Below are 23,411 nucleotides of genomic sequence, written 5' to 3'. Positions count from 1 at the left end.
TCCATTCCATTCCATTCCATTCCATTCCATTCTATTTCATTCCGTGCTACCCTGGTTGATTCCATTCCACTCCATTCCATTTCATTCCATTCCGTTCCTTTCCATTCTGTTCTACTCTGGTTGATTCCATTCTTTCCATTCCATTCCTTTGCATTCCATTCCATTCCATTCCATTCTATTTCATTCCGTGCTAACCTGGTTGATTCCATTCCACTCCATTCCATCCCATTCCATTCCATTCCATCCCATTCCCTTCAATTCCATTCCATTAAATTGCATTGTATTCCATACCATTCCATTCCATTCCATTCCACTCCATTCCATTCCATTCCATTCCATTACACTCGGGATGATTCCATTCCATTCCATTCCATTCCATTCCATTCCATTCCATTCCATTCCATTCCATTCCCTTCCATTGCATTCCATTCCGTTCTTCTCAGGTAGATTCCATTCCATTCTATTCCATTCCATTGCATTGCATTACAAACCATTCCATTCCATTACATTCCATTCCATTCCATTCCATTCCATTCTGTCCTACTCGGGTTGATTCCATTCCATTCCATTCCATTCCATTCTGTTCCATTCCATTCCATTGCTTTCCGTTCTACTAGTGTTGTATGCATTCCATTCTATTCCATTCCATTCCATTCCTTTCCATTCTACTCGTGTTGTATCCATTCCATTCCATTCCATTCCATTCCATTCCATTCCATTCCATTCCATTGGATTCCATTCCATTCCATTCCATTCCATTCCATTCCATTCCATTCCATTCCATTCCATTCCATTCCATTGCATTCCATTTCATACCGTTCCATTCCCTTCCATGCCATTCCATTCCATTCTAATCGGGTTGATTCCTTTCCATACCACTCCGTTCCATTCCATTCCATTCCATTCCATCCCATTCCATTCCATTCCTTTCCTTTGCATTCCATGGCATTCCATTCCATTAAATTGCATTCCATTCCATTCCATTCCATTCCATTCCATTCCATTCCATTCCATTCAATATCTCTCCCCTCTGGTTGATTCCGTTCCATTCCATTCCATTCCATTCCATTCCATACCACTCGGTTGGATTCAATTCCATTCTATTCCATTCCAGTCCGTTCCATTTTGTTCCGCTCTACTCGGGTTGATTTCATTCCAGCCCATTCCATTCCATTCCATTCCATTCCATTCCTTTCCATTTTATTCCATTCCATTCCGCTCTACTCGGGTAGATTCCATTCCATTCCATTCCATTCCATTCCATTCCATTCCATTCCATTCCATTCCATTCCATTCCTTTCCATTCCATTCTAATCGGGTGGATTGAATTCCATTCTATTCCATTCCATTCCGTTCCATTCGGTTCCGTTCTACTCTGTTTGATTCAATTCCTTTCCATTCTATTCCATTCCATTCCATTCCATTCCATTCCATTCCATTCCATTCCATTCCATTCCTTTCCATTCCATTCCATTCCTTTCCTTTCCATTCAATTCCATTTCATTCCCTTCTACCCGTGTTGATTCAATTCCATTCAATTCCAATCCGTTGCGTTCCATTCCCTTCTGTTCCGTTCCGTTCTTCTCTGCTTGATTCAATTCCATTCTGTTCCGTTCCCTTCCGTTCCATTCCGTTCCATTCCGTTCCATTCTTCTCGGGTTGATTCAATTCCATTCTATTCCATTCCATTCCATTCCATTCCATTCCATTCCATTCCATTCCATTCCATTCCATTCCATTCCTTTCTTCTCGGGTTGATTCCATTCCATTCCATTCCATTCCATTCTACTCGGGTAGATTCCATTCCATTCCATTCCATTCCATTCCATTGCATTGCATTCCATACCATTCCATTCCATTCCATTCCATTGCACTGCATTCCATTCCATTCCATTCCATTCCATTCCATTCCATTCCATTCCATTCTACTCGGGTTGATTCCATTCCATTCCATTCCATTGCATTCCATTCCATTCCATTCCATTGCATTGCATTCCATTCCATTCCTTTCCGTTCAACTCGTGTTGAATACATTCCATTCCATTCCATTCCTTTCCATTCCATTGCATTCAATTCCATACCAGTGCATTCCATTCCATTCCATTCCATTCCATTCCATTCCATTCCATTCCATTCCATTCCATTCCTTTCCATTCCATTCCATTCCATTCCATTCCTTTCCATTCCTTTCTTCTCAAGTTGATTCCATTCCATTTCCATTCCATTCCATTCCTTTCCATTCGGTTCTACACGGGTACATTCCATTCCATTCCATTCCATTCCATTCCATTCCATTGCTTTGCATTTCAATCCATTCCATTCCATTGCTTTGCATTCCATTCCATTCCATTCCATTCCATTCCATTCCATTCCATTCCATTCCATTCCATTCCATTCCATTCCTTTCCATTCCATTCCATTCCATTCCATTCCTTTCTACTCGGGTTGATTCCATTCCATTCCATCCATTGCATTCCATTCCATTCCATTCCATTCCATTCCATTCCATTCCTTTATTTTCCGTTCTACTCGTGTTGAATCCATTCCATTCCATTCCATTCCATTCCATACCATTCCATTCCGATCCATTCCATTCTGTTCTGTTCTAATCGGGTTGGTTCCATACCATTCCTTTCAATTCCATTCCATTCCATTCCATTCCATTCCATTCCATTCCATTCCATTCCTCTCCTTTGCATTCCATTCCATTCCATTCCATTCCATTCCATTTCTTTCCAATCTGTTCCTCCCGGGTGGATTCCATTCCATTCCATTATATTCCATTCCATTGCATTATATTCCTTTCAACTCTGTTCCTCTCGGGTGTATTCCATTCCATTCCATTATATTCCATTCCATTCCATTCCTTTCCATTCCATTCCATTCCATTCCATTCCATTCTATTGCATTCCACTCCATTCCATTCCATTCTATTCCATTCCATTCTACTTGTGTTGATTCCATTCCATTCCATTCCATTCCATTCCATTCCATTCCATTCCATTCCATTCCATTCCATTCCATTCCATTCCATTCCATTCCATTGCTTTCTTCTCGGGTTGATTCCATTCCATTCCATTCCATTCCGTTCTACTCGGGTAGATTCCATTCCATTCCATTCCATTCCATTACACTCGGAATGATTCCAATCCATTCCATTCCATTCCATTCCATTCCATTCCATTCCATTACATTCCATTCCATTCCATTCCACTGCATTCCATTCCGTTCTTCTCAGGTAGATTCCATTCCATTCTATTCCATACCATTGCATTGCATTACAAACCATTCCATTCCATTCCATTCCATTCCATTCCATTCCATTCCATTCCATTCTATTCCATTCTGTCCTACTCGGGTTGATTCCATTCCATTCCATTCCATTTCATTCTGTTCCATTCCATTCCATTCCTTTCCGTTCTACTAGTGTTGTATGCATTCCATTCCATTCCATTCCATTCCATTCCATTCCATTCCATTCCATTGCATTCCATTCCATTCCATTCCATTCCATGCCATTCCATTCCATTCCATTCCATTCGATTCCGTTCTACTCGGGTTGATTCCATTCCATTCCATTCCATTCCATTCCATTCTATTCCATTCCATTCCATTCCTTTCCATTCTACTCGGGTTGTATCCATTCCATTCCATTCCATTCCATTCCATTCCATTCCATTGCATTCCATTCCATTCCATTCCATTCCATTCCATTCCATTCCATTCCATTCCATTCCATTGCATTCCATTTCATACCATTCCATTCCCTTCCATGCCATTCCATTCCATTCTAATCGGGTTGATTCCTTTCCATACCACTCCGTTCCATTCCATTCCATTCCATTCCATCCCATTCCATTCCATTCCTTTCCTTTGCATTCCATGGCATTCCATTCCATTCCATTGCATTCCATTCCATTCCACTCCATTCCATTCCATTCCATTCCATTCCATTCCATTCCATTCCATTCCATTCCATTCAATATCTCTCCCCTCTGGTTGATTCCGTTCCATTCCATTCCATTCCATTCCATTCCATACTACTCGGTTGGATTCAATTCCATTCTATTCCATTCCAGTCTGTTCCATTCGGTTCCGTTCTACTCGGGTTGATTCCATTCCATTCCATTCCATTCCATTCCATTCCATTCCAATTCTCTCCACTCTGGTTGATAACATTCCATTCCATTCCATTCCACTCCATTCGATTCCTTTCCATTCCATTCCATTCCATTCCATTCCATTCCATTCCATTCCATACCATTCCATTCCGTTCCATTCCATTCTGTTCCGTTCTATTCGGGTTGGTTCCATTCCATTCCATTCCATTCCATTCCATTCCATTCCATTCCATTCCATTCCATCGCATTCCATTCCTCTCCTTTGCATTCCATTCCATTCCATTCCATTCCATTCCATTCCATTCCATTCCTTTCCACTCTGTTAATCTCGGGTGGATTCCATTCCATTCCATTATATTCCATTCCATTCCAATCCATTCCATTCCATTCCATTCCATTCCATTCCATTCCATTCCTTTCCATTCCATTCTTTTCCACTCTGTTCCTCTCGGCTGTATTCCACTGCATTCCATTATATTCCTTTCCATTCCATTCCATTCCATTCCATTCCATTCCATTCCATTCCATTCCATTGCATTCCATTTCATTCCATTGCATTCCATTCCATTCCATTCCATTCTATTCCATTCCATTCTACTTGTGTTGATACCATTCTATTCCATTCCATTCCATTCCGTTCTACTCGGGTTGATTCCATTCCATTCCATTCCATTCCATTCTATTTCACTCCATTCCATTCCTTTCCGTTCTACTCGTGTTGAATCCATTCCATTCCATTCCATTCCATTCCATTCCATTCCATTCCATTCCATTCCATTGCATTCCATTCCATTCGATTTCTTACCATTCCATTCCCTTCCATTCCATTCCGTTCCATTCTAATCGGATTGATTCCATTCCATACAATTCCATACCATTCCATTCCATTCCATCCCATTCCATTCCATTCTTTCCCTTTGCATTCCATGGCATTCCATTCCATGGCATTCCATTCCATGGCATTCCATTCCATTCCATTCCATTCCATTCCATTCCATTCCATTCCATTCCATTGAATTCCTTTCTATTCCATTCCATTCCGCTCTACTCGGGTAGATTCCATTCCATTCCACTCCATTCCTTTCCATTCCATTCCATTCCTTTCCATTCCAGTCTACTCGGGTGGATTGAATTCCATTCTATTCCGTTCCATTCCGTTCCATTCGGTTCCGTTCTACTCGGGTTGATTCAATTCCTTTCCATTCCATTCCTTTCCATTCCATTCCATTCCATCCCATTCCATTCCGTTCCATTCCATTCCATTCCATTCCATTCCATTCCATTCCATTCCATTCCATTCCATTCCACTCCATGCCTTTCCTTTCCATTCAATTCCATTCCATTCCGTTCTATTCGTGTTAATTCAATTCCATTCAATTCCAATCCGTTGCGTTCCATCCCCTTCTGTTCCGTTCCGTTCTCCTCTGCTTGATTCAATTCCATTCTGTTCCGTTCCCTTCCATTCCATTCTGTTCCATTCCGTTCCATTCTACTCGGGTTGATTCAATTCCATTCTATTCCATTCCATTCCATTCCATTCCATTCCATTCCATTCCATTCCATTCCTTTCCATTCCATTCCATTCCATTCTATTTCATTCCATTCCATTCCTTTCCGTTCTACTCGTGTTGAATCCATTCCATTCCTTTCCATTCCATTCCATTCCATTCCATTCCATTCCATTGCATTCCATTCCATTCCTTTCCATTCCTTTCTTCTCAGGTTGATTCCATTCCATTTCCATTCCATTCCATTCCATTCCTTTCGAATCCGTTCTACACGGGTACATTCCATTCCATTCCATTCCATTCGATTCCATTGCATTGCATTCCATTCCATTCCATTCCATTCCATTGCATTCCATTCCATTCCATTCCATTCTATTTCTTTCCGTTCTACCCTGGTTGATTCCATTATATTCCATTACATTCCATTCCATTACATTCCATTCTATCCCATTCCATTCTACTCGGTTTGATTCCATTCCACTCCATTCCATTCCATTCCATTCCATTCCATTCCATTCCATTCCTTTCCATAACATTCCATTCCATTCCATTCCATTCCATACCATTTCACTCCATTCCATTCCATTCCGTTCTACTCGCGTAGATTCCATTCCGTTACATTCCATTCCATTGCATTCAATTCCATATAAGTGCATTCCATTCCATTCCTTTCCATTCCATTCCATACCATTCCATTCCATTCCATTACATTTCTTTCCATTCCATTCCTTTCCATTCCATTCCTTTCCATTCCTTTCTTCTCAGGTTGATTCCATTCCAATTCCATTCCATTCCATTCCATTCCATTCCATTTAATTCCATTCCATTCCATTCCTTTCTACACGGGTACATTCCATTCCATTCCATGCCATTCCATTCCTTTCCTTTCCGTTCTGTTCCGTTCTATTCGTGTTGGTTCCATTCCATTCCATTCAATTTCATTCCATTCCATTCCATTCCATTCCATTCCATTCCATTCCATTCCATTCCATTCCATCGCATTCCATTCCTCTCCTATGCATTCCATGCCATTCCATTCCATTCCATTCCGTTCCATTCCATTCCATACCATTCCATTCCGTTCCATTCCATTCTGTTCCGTTCTATTCGTGTTGGTTCCATTCCATTACATTCAATTTCATTCCATTCCATTCCATTCCATTCCATTCCATTCCATTCCATCGCATTCCATTCCTCTCCTCTGCATTCCATGCCATTCCATTCCATTCCATTCCATTCCATTCCATTCCATTCCATTCCATTCCATTCCTTTTCACTCTGTTTATCTCGTTTGGATTCCATTCCATTCCATTATATTCCATTCCATTCCATTCCATTCCATTCCATTCCATTCCATTCCATTCCTTTCCACTCTGTTCCTCTCGGGTGTATTCCACTGCATTCCATTATATTCCAATCCATTCCATTCCATTCCATTCCATTCCATTCCATTCCATTCCATTCCATTCCATTGCCTTCCATTCCATTCCATTCCATTCTATTCCATTCCATTCTACTTGTGTTGATACCATTCCATTCCATTACATTCCATTCCGTTCTATTCGGGTTGATTCCATTCCATTCCATTCCATTCCATTCTATTTCATTCCATTCCATTCCTTTCCGTTCTACTCGTGTTGAATCCACTCCATTCCATTCCATTCCATTCCATTCCATTCCATTCCATTCCATTCCATTGCATTCCATTCCAATCCATTTCTTACCATTCCATTCCCTTCCATTCCATTCCGTTCCATTCTAATCGGATTGATTCCATTCCATACCATTCCATTCCATTCCATTCCATTCCATCCCATTCCATTCCATTCTTTCCCTTTGCATTCCATGGCATTCCATTCCATTCCATTGCATTCCATTCCATTCCTTTCCATTCCATTCCATTCCATTCCATTCCATTCCATTCCATTCCATTCCATTCCATTCCATTCAATTTCTCTCCACTCTGGTTGATTGCGTTCCATTCCATTCCATTCCATTCCATTCCATTCCATTCCATTCCATTCCATTCCATTCTACTCGGGTGGATTCAATTCCACTCTATTCCTTTCCATTCCGTTCCGTTCGGTTCCGTTCTACTCGGGTTGATTCCATTCCATTCCATTCCATTCCATTACAATTCTCTCCACTCTGGTTGATAACATTCCATTCCATTCCATTCCATTCCTTTCCATTCCATTCCACGCCGTTCTTCTCGGGTTCATACCATTCCATTCCATTCCGTTCCGTTGCATTCCTTTCCATTCTGTTCCATTCCGTTCCGTTCAATTCCATTCCATTCCATTACATTCCTCTGGGGTTGATTCCACTCCATTCCATTCCCTTCCACTCCATTCCATTCTATTCCGTTCTACTCGGGTTGATTCCATTCCATTCCATTCCATTCCATTCCATTCCATTCCATCCCATTCCATTCCATTCCATTCCATTTCATTCCGTGCCATTCTATTCAATTCCATTCCATTCCATTCCATTCCACTCTGGTTGATTCCATTCCATTCCGTTCCATTCAATTCCGCTGCATTCCATCCCATTCCATTCCATTCCATTCCACTCCATTCCTTTCCTTTCCTTTCCAATGCATTCCATTCCGTTACATTCAATGCCATTGAATTCCATTACATTCTATTCCATTCTATTCCATTCCGTTTTACTCGGGTTGTTTCCATTCCATTAAATTGCATTCCATTCCATTCCATTCCATTCCATTCCATTCCATTCCATTCCTTTCCTTTCCTTTCCATTGCATTCCTTTCCATTCCATTCCATTACATTGCATTCCATTCCATATCATTCCATTCCATTCCATTCCGTTCCATTCCTTTCTACTCGGGTTGTTTCCATTCCATTCCATTCCATTCCATTCCATTCCTTTCCATTCTATTCCATTCCATTCCGCTCTACTCGGGTAGATTCCATTCCATTCCATTCCGTTCCATTCCATTCCATTCCATTCCATTCAATTCCTTTCCATTCCATTCTACTCGGGTGGATTGAATTCCATTCTATTCCGTTCCATTCCGTTCCGTTCCGTTCCATTCTTCTCGTGTTGATTCAATTCCATTCCATTCCATTCCATTCCATTCCATTCCATTCCATTCCATTCCATTCCATTCCATTCCATTCCATTCCATTCCATTCCTTTCTTCTCGGGTTGATTCCATTCCATTCCATTCCATTCCATTCTACTCGGGTAGATTCCATTCCATTCCATTCCATTCCATTCCATTGCATTGCATTCCATACCATTCCATTCCATGCCATTCCATTGCATTGCATTCCATTCCATTCCATTCCATTCCCTTCCATTCCATTCCATTCCATTCTACTCGGGTTGATTCCATTCCATTCCATTCCATTGCATTCCATTCCATTCCATTCCATTCCATTGCATTCCATTCCTTTCCTTTCCGTTCAACTTGTGTTGAATACATTCCATTCCATTCCATTCCTTTCCATTCCATTGCATTCAATTCCATACCAGTGCATTCCATTCCATTCCATTCCATTCCATTCCATTCCATTCCATTCCTTTCCATTCCATTCCATTCCATTCCATTCCTTTCCTTTCCTTTCTTCTCAGGTTGATTCCATTCCATTTCCATTCCATTCCATTCCATTCCTTTCCATTCGGTTCTACACGGGTACATTCCATTCCATTCCATTCCATTCCATTCCATTCCATTCCATTCCATTGCTTTGCATTCCAATCCATTCCATTCCATTGCATTGCATTCCATTCCATTCCATTCCATTCCATACCATTCCATTCCATTCCATTCCATTCCTTTCTACTCGGGTTGATTCCATTCCATTAAATCCATTGCATTCCATTCCATTCCATTCCTTTATTTTCCGTTCTACTCGTGTTGAATCCATTCCATTCCATTCCATTCCATTCCATACCATTCCATTCCGATCCATTCCATTCTGTTCTGTTCTAATCGGGTTGGTTCCATTCCATTCCTTTCAATCCCTTTCCATTCCATTCCATTCCATTCCATTCCATTCCATTCCATTCCATTCCATTCCATACCATTCCATCCCTCTCCTTTGCATTCCATGCCATTCCATTCCATTCCATTCCATTTCTTTCCACTCTGTTCCTCCCGGGTGGATTCCATTCCATTCCATTATATTCCGGTCCATTCCATTCCATTCCTTTCCACTCTGTTCCTCTCGGGTGTATTCCATTCCATTCCATTATATTCCATTCCATTCCATTCCTTTCCATTCCATTCCATTCCATTCCATTCCATTCTATTGCATTCCACTCCATTCCATTCCATTCTATTCCATTCCATTCTACTTGTGTTGATTCCATTCCATTCCATTCCATTCCATTCCATTCCATTCCATTCCATTCCATTCCATTCCATTCCATTCCATTACATTACATTCCATTCCATTCCATTCCATTCCATTCCATTCTATTCCATTAAATTCCATTCCATTCCAATCCATTCCTTTCCGTTCAATTCGGGTTGATTCCATTCCATTCCGTTCCATTCCATTCCATTCCATTCCATTCAATTCCATTTAATTCCTTTCCATTCCATTCCATTCCATTCCATTCCATTCCATTAAATTCCATTCCATTCCAATCCATTCCTTTCCGTTCTACTCGGGTTGATTCCATTCCATTCCGTTCCATTCCATTCCATTCCATTGCATTCCATTCCATTGAAATCCATTCCATTCCATTCCATTCCATTCCATTCCATTCCATTCCATTCCAACCCTTTCCATTCCATTCCATTCCATTGCATTCCGTGCCATTCTATTCCATTCCATTCCATTCCATTCCATCCCATTCCATTCCATTTCTTTCCATTCCATTTCATTCCTTTCTATTCCATTTCATTCCATTCCATTGCATTCCATTTCATTCCGTTCTTCTCGGGTTGATTCCATTCCATTCCATTCCATTCCATTCATTCCATTCCATTAAATTCCATTCCATTCCAATCCATTCCTTTCCGTTCTACTCGGGTTGATTCCATTCCATTCCGTTCCTTTCCATTCCATTCCATTGCATTCCATTCCATGGAATTCCATTCCATTCCATTCCATTCCATTCCATTCCATCCCATTGCATTCCATTCCATTGCATTCCGTGCCATTCTATTCAATTCCATTCCATTCCATTCCATTCCATTCCATTCCATTCCATTCCATTCCATTCCATTCTATTCCATTCCATTCCATTCCGTTGCATTCCATTTCATTCCGTTCTTCTCGGGTTGATTCCATTCCATTCGATTCCATTCCATTCCATTCCATTCCATTCCACTCTGGTTTATTCCATTCCATTCCGTTCCATTCAATTCCGCTGCATTCCATCCCATTCCATTAAATTCCATTCCACTCCATTCCTTTCCTTTCCTTTCCATTGCATTCCATTCCGTTACATTCAATTCTATTGAATTAAATTCCATTCTATTCCATTCTATTCCATTCCGTTTTACTCGGGTTGATTCCATTCCATTAAATTGCATTCCATTCCATTCCATTCCATTCCAGTCCATTCCTTTCCTTTCCGTTGCATTCCATTCCATTACATTCCATTCCATTGAATTCTATTCCATTCTATTCCATTCTATTCCATTCCGTTAAATTCGGGTTGATTCCGTTCCATTCCATTGCATTCCATTCCATTCCATTCCATTCCATTCCATTCCATTCCTTTCCATTCCATTCTTTTCCACTCTGTTCCTCTCGGCTGTATTCCACTGCATTCCATTATATTCCTTTCCATTCCATTCCATTCCATTCCATTCCATTCCATTCCATTCCATTCCATTGCATTCCATTTCATTCCATTGCATTCCATTCCATTCCATTCCATTCTATTCCATTCCATTCTACTTGTGTTGATACCATTCTATTCCATTCCATTCCATTCCGTTCTACTCGGGTTGATTCCATTCCATTCCATTCCATTCCATTCTATTTCACTCCATTCCATTCCTTTCCGTTCTACTCGTGTTGAATCCATTCCATTCCACTCCATTCCATTCCATTCCATTCCATTGCATTCCATTCCATTCGATTTCTTACCATTCCATTCCCTTCCATTCCATTCCGTTCCATTCTAATCGGATTGATTCCATTCCATACAATTCCATACCATTCCATTCCATTCCATCCCATTCCATTCCATTCTTTCCCTTTGCATTCCATGGCATTCCATTCCATGGCATTCCATTCCATGGCATTCCATTCCATTCCATTCCATTCCATTCCATTCCATTCCATTCCATTGAATTCCTTTCTATTCCATTCCATTCCACTCTACTCGGGTAGATTCCATTCCATTCCACTCCATTCCTTTCCATTCCATTCCATTCCTTTCCATTCCAGTCTACTCGGGTGGATTGAATTCCATTCTATTCCGTTCCATTCCGTTCCATTCGGTTCCGTTCTACTCGGGTTGATTCAATTCCTTTCCATTCCATTCCTTTCCATTCCATTCCATTCCATCCCATTCCATTCCGTTCCATTCCATTCCATTCCATTCCATTCCATTCCATTCCATTCCATTCCATTCCATTCCACTCCATGCCTTTCCTTTCCATTCAATTCCATTCCATTCCGTTCTATTCGTGTTAATTCAATTCCATTCAATTCCAATCCGTTGCGTTCCATCCCCTTCTGTTCCGTTCCGTTCTCCTCTGCTTGATTCAATTCCATTCTGTTCCGTTCCCTTCCATTCCATTCTGTTCCATTCCGTTCCATTCTACTCGGGTTGATTCAATTCCATTCTATTCCATTCCATTCCATTCCATTCCATTCCATTCCATTCCATTCCATTCCTTTCCATTCCATTCCATTCCATTCTATTTCATTCCATTCCATTCCTTTCCGTTCTACTCGTGTTGAATCCATTCCATTCCTTTCCATTCCATTCCATTCCATTCCATTCCATTCCATTGCATTCCATTCCATTCCTTTCCATTCCTTTCTTCTCAGGTTGATTCCATTCCATTTCCATTCCATTCCATTCCATTCTTTCGAATCCGTTCTACACGGGTACATTCCATTCCATTCCATTCCATTCGATTCCATTGCATTGCATTCCATTCCATTCCATTCCATTCCATTGCATTCCATTCCATTCCATTCCATTCTATTTCTTTCCGTTCTACCCTGGTTGATTCCATTATATTCCATTACATTCCATTCCATTACATTCCATTCTATCCCATTCCATTCTACTCGGTTTGATTCCATTCCACTCCATTCCATTCCATTCCATTCCATTCCATTCCATTCCATTCCTTTCCATACCATTCCATTCCATTCCATTCCATTCCATACCATTTCACTCCATTCCATTCCATTCCGTTCTACTCGCGTAGATTCCATTCCGTTACATTCCATTCCATTGCATTCAATTCCATATAAGTGCATTCCATTCCATTCCTTTCCATTCCATTCCATACCATTCCATTCCATTCCATTACATTTCTTTCCATTCCATTCCTTTCCATTCCATTCCTTTCCATTCCTTTCTTCTCAGGTTGATTCCATTCCAATTCCATTCCATTCCATTCCATTCCATTCCATTTAATTCCATTCCATTCCATTCCTTTCTACACGGGTACATTCCATTCCATTCCATGCCATTCCATTCCTTTCCTTTCCGTTCTGTTCCGTTCTATTCGTGTTGGTTCCATTCCATTCCATTCAATTTCATTCCATTCCATTCCATTCCATTCCATTCCATTCCATTCCATTCCATTCCATTCCATCGCATTCCATTCCTCTCCTATGCATTCCATGCCATTCCATTCCATTCCATTCCGTTCCATTCCATTCCATACCATTCCATTCCGTTCCATTCCATTCTGTTCCGTTCTATTCGTGTTGGTTCCATTCCATTACATTCAATTTCATTCCATTCCATTCCATTCCATTCCATTCCATTCCATTCCATTCCATCGCATTCCATTCCTCTCCTCTGCATTCCATGCCATTCCATTCCATTCCATTCCATTCCATTCCATTCCATTCCATTCCATTCCTTTTCACTCTGTTTATCTCGTTTGGATTCCATTCCATTCCATTATATTCCATTCCATTCCATTCCATTCCATTCCATTCCATTCCATTCCTTTCCACTCTGTTCCTCTCGGGTGTATTCCACTGCATTCCATTATATTCCAATCCATTCCATTCCATTCCATTCCATTCCATTCCATTCCATTCCATTCCATTCCATTCCATTGCCTTCCATTCCATTCCATTCCATTCTATTCCATTCCATTCTACTTGTGTTGATACCATTCCATTCCATTACATTCCATTCCGTTCTATTCGGGTTGATTCCATTCCATTCCATTCCATTCCATTCTATTTCATTCCATTCCATTCCTTTCCGTTCTACTCGTGTTGAATCCACTCCATTCCATTCCATTCCATTCCATTCCATTCCATTCCATTCCATTCCATTGCATTCCATTCCAATCCATTTCTTACCATTCCATTCCCTTCCATTCCATTCCGTTCCATTCTAATCGGATTGATTCCATTCCATACCATTCCATTCCATTCCATTCCATTCCATTCCATTCCATTCCATTCCATCCCATTCCATTCCATTCTTTCCCTTTGCATTCCATGGCATTCCATTCCATTCCATTGCATTCCATTCCATTCCTTTCCATTCCATTCCATTCCATTCCATTCCATTCCATTCCATTCCATTCCATTCCATTCCATTCAATTTCTCTCCACTCTGGTTGATTGCGTTCCATTCCATTCCATTCCATTCCATTCCATTCCATTCCATTCCATTCCATTCCATTCCATTCTACTCGGGTGGATTCAATTCCACTCTATTCCTTTCCATTCCGTTCCGTTCGGTTCCGTTCTACTCGGGTTGATTCCATTCCATTCCATTCCATTCCATTACAATTCTCTCCACTCTGGTTGATAACATTCCATTCCATTCCATTCCATTCCTTTCCATTCCATTCCACGCCGTTCTTCTCGGGTTCATACCATTCCATTCCATTCCGTTCCGTTGCATTCCTTTCCATTCTGTTCCATTCCGTTCCGTTCAATTCCATTCCATTCCATTACATTCCTCTGGGGTTGATTCCACTCCATTCCATTCCCTTCCACTCCATTCCATTCTATTCCGTTCTACTCGGGTTGATTCCATTCCATTCCATTCCATTCCATTCCATTCCATTCCATCCCATTCCATTCCATTCCATTCCATTTCATTCCGTGCCATTCTATTCAATTCCATTCCATTCCATTCCATTCCACTCTGGTTGATTCCATTCCATTCCGTTCCATTCAATTCCGCTGCATTCCATCCCATTCCATTCCATTCCATTCCACTCCATTCCTTTCCTTTCCTTTCCAATGCATTCCATTCCGTTACATTCAATGCCATTGAATTCCATTACATTCTATTCCATTCTATTCCATTCCGTTTTACTCGGGTTGTTTCCATTCCATTAAATTGCATTCCATTCCATTCCATTCCATTCCATTCCATTCCATTCCATTCCTTTCCTTTCCTTTCCATTGCATTCCTTTCCATTCCATTCCATTACATTGCATTCCATTCCATTCCATTCCATTCCATTCCATTCCGTTCCATTCCTTTCTACTCGGGTTGTTTCCATTCCATTCCATTCCATTCCATTCCATTCCTTTCCATTCTATTCCATTCCATTCCGCTCTACTCGGGTAGATTCCATTCCATTCCATTCCGTTCCATTCCATTCCATTCCATTCCATTCAATTCCTTTCCATTCCATTCTACTCGGGTGGATTGAATTCCATTCTATTCCGTTCCATTCCGTTCCGTTCCGTTCCATTCTTCTCGTGTTGATTCAATTCCATTCCATTCCATTCCATTCCATTCCATTCCATTCCATTCCATTCCATTCCATTCCATTCCATTCCATTCCATTCCATTCCATTCCTTTCTTCTCGGGTTGATTCCATTCCATTCCATTCCATTCCATTCTACTCGGGTAGATTCCATTCCATTCCATTCCATTCCATTCCATTGCATTGCATTCCATACCATTCCATTCCATGCCATTCCATTGCATTGCATTCCATTCCATTCCATTCCATTCCCTTCCATTCCATTCCATTCCATTCTACTCGGGTTGATTCCATTCCATTCCATTCCATTGCATTCCATTCCATTCCATTCCATTCCATTGCATTCCATTCCATTCCTTTCCGTTCAACTTGTGTTGAATACATTCCATTCCATTCCATTCCTTTCCATTCCATTGCATTCAATTCCATACCAGTGCATTCCATTCCATTCCATTCCATTCCATTCCATTCCTTTCCATTCCATTCCATTCCATTCCATTCCTTTCCTTTCCTTTCTTCTCAGGTTGATTCCATTCCATTTCCATTCCATTCCATTCCATTCCTTTCCATTCGGTTCTACACGGGTACATTCCATTCCATTCCATTCCATTCCATTCCATTCCATTCCATTCCATTGCTTTGCATTCCAATCCATTCCATTCCATTGCATTGCATTCCATTCCATTCCATTCCATTCCATACCATTCCATTCCATTCCATTCCATTCCTTTCTACTCGGGTTGATTCCATTCCATTAAATCCATTGCATTCCATTCCATTCCATTCCTTTATTTTCCGTTCTACTCGTGTTGAATCCATTCCATTCCATTCCATTCCATTCCATTCCATACCATTCCATTCCGATCCATTCCATTCTGTTCTGTTCTAATCGGGTTGGTTCCATTCCATTCCTTTCAATCCCTTTCCATTCCATTCCATTCCATTCCATTCCATTCCATTCCATTCCATTCCATTCCATCCCATTCCATCCCTCTCCTTTGCATTCCATGCCATTCCATTCCATTCCATTCCATTTCTTTCCACTCTGTTCCTCCCGGGTGGATTCCATTCCATTCCATTATATTCCGGTCCATTCCATTCCATTCCTTTCCACTCTGTTCCTCTCGGGTGTATTCCATTCCATTCCATTATATTCCATTCCATTCCATTCCTTTCCATTCCATTCCATTCCATTCCATTCCATTCTATTGCATTCCACTCCATTCCATTCCATTCTATTCCATTCCATTCTACTTGTGTTGATTCCATTCCATTCCATTCCATTCCATTCCATTCCATTCCATTCCATTCCATTCCATTCCATTCCATTACATTACATTACATTCCATTCCATTCCATTCCATTCCATTCCATTCTATTCCATTAAATTCCATTCCATTCCAATCCATTCCTTTCCGTTCAATTCGGGTTGATTCCATTCCATTCCGTTCCATTCCATTCCATTCCATTCCATTCAATTCCATTTAATTCCTTTCCATTCCATTCCATTCCATTCCATTCCATTCCATTAAATTCCATTCCATTCCAATCCATTCCTTTCCGTTCTACTCGGGTTGATTCCATTCCATTCCGTTCCATTCCATTCCATTCCATTGCATTCCATTCCATTGAAATCCATTCCATTCCATTCCATTCCATTCCATTCCATTCCATTCCATTCCATTCCATCCCTTTCCATTCCATTCCATTCCATTGCATTCCGTGCCATTCTATTCCATTCCATTCCATTCCATTCCATCCCATTCCATTCCATTTCTTTCCATTCCATTTCATTCCTTTCTATTCCATTTCATTCCATTCCATTGCATTCCATTTCATTCCGTTCTTCTCGGGTTGATTCCATTCCATTCCATTCCATTCCATTCATTCCATTCCATTAAATTCCATTCCATTCCAATCCATTCCTTTCCGTTCTACTCGGGTTGATTCCATTCCATTCCGTTCCTTTCCATTCCATTCCATTGCATTCCATTCCATGGAATTCCATTCCATTCCATTCCATTCCATTCCATTCCATTCCATCCCATTGCATTCCATTCCATTGCATTCCGTGCCATTCTATTCAATTCCATTCCATTCCATTCCATTCCATTCCATTCCATTCCATTCCATTCCATTCCATTCTATTCCATTCCATTCCATTCCGTTGCATTCCATTTCATTCCGTTCTTCTCGGGTTGATTCCATTCCATTCGATTCCATTCCATTCCATTCCATTCCATTCCACTCTGGTTTATTCCATTCCATTCCGTTCCATTCAATTCCGCTGCATTCCATCCCATTCCATTAAATTCCATTCCACTCCATTCCTTTCCTTTCCTTTCCATTGCATTCCATTCCGTTACATTCAATTCTATTGAATTAAATTCCATTCTATTCCATTCTATTCCATTCCGTTTTACTCGGGTTGATTCCATTCCATTAAATTGCATTCCATTCCATTCCATTCCATTCCAGTCCATTCCTTTCCTTTCCGTTGCATTCCATTCCATTACATTCCATTCCATTGAATTCTATTCCATTCTATTCCATTCTATTCCATTCCGTTAAATTCGGGTTGATTCCGTTCCATTCCATTGCATTCCATTCCATTCCATTCCATTCCATTCCATTCCATTCCTTTCCATTCCATTCTTTTCCACTCTGTTCCTCTCGGCTGTATTCCACTGCATTCCATTATATTCCTTTCCATTCCATTCCATTCCATTCCATTCCATTCCATTCCATTCCATTCCATTGCATTCCATTTCATTCCATTGCATTCCATTCCATTCCATTCCATTCTATTCCATTCCATTCTACTTGTGTTGATACCATTCTATTCCATTCCATTCCATTCCGTTCTACTCGGGTTGATTCCATTCCATTCCATTCCATTCCATTCTATTTCACTCCATTCCATTCCTTTCCGTTCTACTCGTGTTGAATCCATTCCATTCCATTCCATTCCATTCCATTCCATTCCATTGCATTCCATTCCATTCGATTTCTTACCATTCCATTCCCTTCCATTCCATTCCGTTCCATTCTAATCGGATTGATTCCATTCCATACAATTCCATACCATTCCATTCCATTCCATCCCATTCCATTCCATTCTTTCCCTTTGCATTCCATGGCATTCCATTCCATGGCATTCCATTCCATGGCATTCCATTCCATTCCATTCCATTCCATTCCATTCCATTCCATTCCATTGAATTCCTTTCTATTCCATTCCATTCCACTCTACTCGGGTAGATTCCATTCCATTCCACTCCATTCCTTTCCATTCCATTCCATTCCTTTCCATTCCAGTCTACTCGGGTGGATTGAATTCCATTCTATTCCGTTCCATTCCGTTCCATTCGGTTCCGTTCTACTCGGGTTGATTCAATTCCTTTCCATTCCATTCCTTTCCATTCCATTCCATTCCATCCCATTCCATTCCGTTCCATTCCATTCCATTCCATTCCATTCCATTCCATTCCATTCCATTCCATTCCATTCCACTCCATGCCTTTCCTTTCCATTCAATTCCATTCCATTCCGTTCTATTCGTGTTAATTCAATTCCATTCAATTCCAATCCGTTGCGTTCCATCCCCTTCTGTTCCGTTCCGTTCTCCTCTGCTTGATTCAATTCCATTCTGTTCCGTTCCCTTCCATTCCATTCTGTTCCATTCCGTTCCATTCTACTCGGGTTGATTCAATTCCATTCTATTCCATTCCATTCCATTCCATTCCATTCCATTCCATTCCATTCCATTCCATTCCTTTCCATTCCATTCCATTCCATTCTATTTCATTCCATTCCATTCCTTTCCGTTCTACTCGTGTTGAATCCATTCCATTCCTTTCCATTCCATTCCATTCCATTCCATTCCATTCCATTCCATTGCATTCCATTCCATTCCTTTCCATTCCTTTCTTCTCAGGTTGATTCCATTCCATTTCCATTCCATTCCATTCCATTCTTTCGAATCCGTTCTACACGGGTACATTCCATTCCATTCCATTCCATTCGATTCCATTGCATTGCATTCCATTCCATTCCATTCCATTCCATTGCATTCCATTCCATTCCATTCCATTCTATTTCTTTCCGTTCTACCCTGGTTGATTCCATTATATTCCATTACATTCCATTCCATTACATTCCATTCTATCCCATTCCATTCTACTCGGTTTGATTCCATTCCACTCCATTCCATTCCATTCCATTCCATTCCATTCCATTCCATTCCTTTCCATACCATTCCATTCCATTCCATTCCATTCCATACCATTTCACTCCATTCCATTCCATTCCGTTCTACTCGCGTAGATTCCATTCCGTTACATTCCATTCCATTGCATTCAATTCCATATAAGTGCATTCCATTCCATTCCTTTCCATTCCATTCCATACCATTCCATTCCATTCCATTACATTTCTTTCCATTCCATTCCTTTCCATTCCATTCCTTTCCATTCCTTTCTTCTCAGGTTGATTCCATTCCAATTCCATTCCATTCCATTCCATTCCATTCCATTTAATTCCATTCCATTCCATTCCTTTCTACACGGGTACATTCCATTCCATTCCATGCCATTCCATTCCTTTCCTTTCCGTTCTGTTCCGTTCTATTCGTGTTGGTTCCATTCCATTCCATTCAATTTCATTCCATTCCATTCCATTCCATTCCATTCCATTCCATTCCATTCCATTCCATTCCATCGCATTCCATTAATCTCCTATGCATTCCATGCCATTCCATTCCATTCCATTCCGTTCCATTCCATTCCATACCATTCCATTCCGTTCCATTCCATTCTGTTCCGTTCTATTCGTGTTGGTTCCATTCCATTACATTCAATTTCATTCCATTCCATTCCATTCCATTCCATTCCATTCCATTCCATCGCATTCCATTCCTCTCCTCTGCATTCCATGCCATTCCATTCCATTCCATTCCATTCCATTCCATTCCATTCCATTCCTTTTCACTCTGTTTATCTCGTTTGGATTCCATTCCATTCCATTATATTCCATTCCATTCCATTCCATTCCATTCCATTCCATTCCATTCCTTTCCACTCTGTTCCTCTCGGGTGTATTCCACTGCATTCCATTATATTCCAATCCATTCCATTCCATTCCATTCCATTCCATTCCATTCCATTCCATTCCATTCCATTCCATTGCCTTCCATTCCATTCCATTCCATTCTATTCCATTCCATTCTACTTGTGTTGATACCATTCCATTCCATTACATTCCATTCCGTTCTATTCGGGTTGATTCCATTCCATTCCATTCCATTCCATTCTATTTCATTCCATTCCATTCCTTTCCGTTCTACTCGTGTTGAATCCACTCCATTCCATTCCATTCCATTCCATTCCATTCCATTCCATTCCATTCCATTGCATTCCATTCCAATCCATTTCTTACCATTCCATTCCCTTCCATTCCATTCCGTTCCATTCTAATCGGATTGATTCCATTCCATACCATTCCATTCCATTCCATTCCATTCCATTCCATTCCATTCCATTCCATCCCATTCCATTCCATTCTTTCCCTTTGCATTCCATGGCATTCCATTCCATTCCATTGCATTCCATTCCATTCCTTTCCATTCCATTCCATTCCATTCCATTCCATTCCATTCCATTCCATTCCATTCCATTCAATTTCTCTCCACTCTGGTTGATTGCGTTCCATTCCATTCCATTCCATTCCATTCCATTCCATTCCATTCCATTCCATTCCATTCCATTCTACTCGGGTGGATTCAATTCCACTCTATTCCTTTCCATTCCGTTCCGTTCGGTTCCGTTCTACTCGGGTTGATTCCATTCCATTCCATTCCATTCCATTACAATTCTCTCCACTCTGGTTGATAACATTCCATTCCATTCCATTCCATTCCTTTCCATTCCATTCCACGCCGTTCTTCTCGGGTTCATACCATTCCATTCCATTCCGTTCCGTTGCATTCCTTTCCATTCTGTTCCATTCCGTTCCGTTCAATTCCATTCCATTCCATTACATTCCTCTGGGGTTGATTCCACTCCATTCCATTCCCTTCCACTCCATTCCATTCTATTCCGTTCTACTCGGGTTGATTCCATTCCATTCCATTCCATTCCATTCCATTCCATTCCATCCCATTCCATTCCATTCCATTCCATTTCATTCCGTGCCATTCTATTCAATTCCATTCCATTCCATTCCATTCCACTCTGGTTGATTCCATTCCATTCCGTTCCATTCAATTCCGCTGCATTCCATCCCATTCCATTCCATTCCATTCCACTCCATTCCTTTCCTTTCCTTTCCAATGCATTCCATTCCGTTACATTCAATGCCATTGAATTCCATTACATTCTATTCCATTCTATTCCATTCCGTTTTACTCGGGTTGTTTCCATTCCATTAAATTGCATTCCATTCCATTCCATTCCATTCCATTCCATTCCATTCCATTCCTTTCCTTTCCTTTCCATTGCATTCCTTTCCATTCCATTCCATTACATTGCATTCCATTCCATTCCATTCCATTCCATTCCATTCCGTTCCATTCCTTTCTACTCGGGTTGTTTCCATTCCATTCCATTCCATTCCATTCCATTCCTTTCCATTCTATTCCATTCCATTCCGCTCTACTCGGGTAGATTCCATTCCATTCCATTCCGTTCCATTCCATTCCATTCCATTCCATTCAATTCCTTTCCATTCCATTCTACTCGGGTGGATTGAATTCCATTCTATTCCGTTCCATTCCGTTCCGTTCCGTTCCATTCTTCTCGTGTTGATTCAATTCCATTCCATTCCATTCCATTCCATTCCATTCCATTCCATTCCATTCCATTCCATTCCATTCCATTCCATTCCATTCCATTCCATTCCATTCCTTTCTTCTCGGGTTGATTCCATTCCATTCCATTCCATTCCATTCTACTCGGGTAGATTCCATTCCATTCCATTCCATTCCATTCCATTGCATTGCATTCCATACCATTCCATTCCATGCCATTCCATTGCATTGCATTCCATTCCATTCCATTCCATTCCCTTCCATTCCATTCCATTCCATTCTACTCGGGTTGATTCCATTCCATTCCATTCCATTGCATTCCATTCCATTCCATTCCATTCCATTGCATTCCATTCCATTCCTTTCCGTTCAACTTGTGTTGAATACATTCCATTCCATTCCATTCCTTTCCATTCCATTGCATTCAATTCCATACCAGTGCATTCCATTCCATTCCATTCCATTCCATTCCATTCCTTTCCATTCCATTCCATTCCATTCCATTCCTTTCCTTTCCTTTCTTCTCAGGTTGATTCCATTCCATTTCCATTCCATTCCATTCCATTCCTTTCCATTCGGTTCTACACGGGTACATTCCATTCCATTCCATTCCATTCCATTCCATTCCATTCCATTCCATTGCTTTGCATTCCAATCCATTCCATTCCATTGCATTGCATTCCATTCCATTCCATTCCATTCCATACCATTCCATTCCATTCCATTCCATTCCTTTCTACTCGGGTTGATTCCATTCCATTAAATCCATTGCATTCCATTCCATTCCATTCCTTTATTTTCCGTTCTACTCGTGTTGAATCCATTCCATTCCATTCCATTCCATTCCATACCATTCCATTCCGATCCATTCCATTCTGTTCTGTTCTAATCGGGTTGGTTCCATTCCATTCCTTTCAATCCCTTTCCATTCCATTCCATTCCATTCCATTCCATTCCATTCCATTCCATTCCATTCCATCCCATTCCATCCCTCTCCTTTGCATTCCATGCCATTCCATTCCATTCCATTCCATTTCTTTCCACTCTGTTCCTCCCGGGTGGATTCCATTCCATTCCATTATATTCCGGTCCATTCCATTCCAT

This window comes from Gorilla gorilla, chromosome 4 (assembly GCF_029281585.2).
Source record: "Gorilla gorilla gorilla isolate KB3781 chromosome 4, NHGRI_mGorGor1-v2.1_pri, whole genome shotgun sequence".
Lineage (NCBI taxonomy): Eukaryota > Metazoa > Chordata > Mammalia > Primates > Hominidae > Gorilla > Gorilla gorilla.
This window is presented reverse-complemented; position numbering follows the sequence as displayed.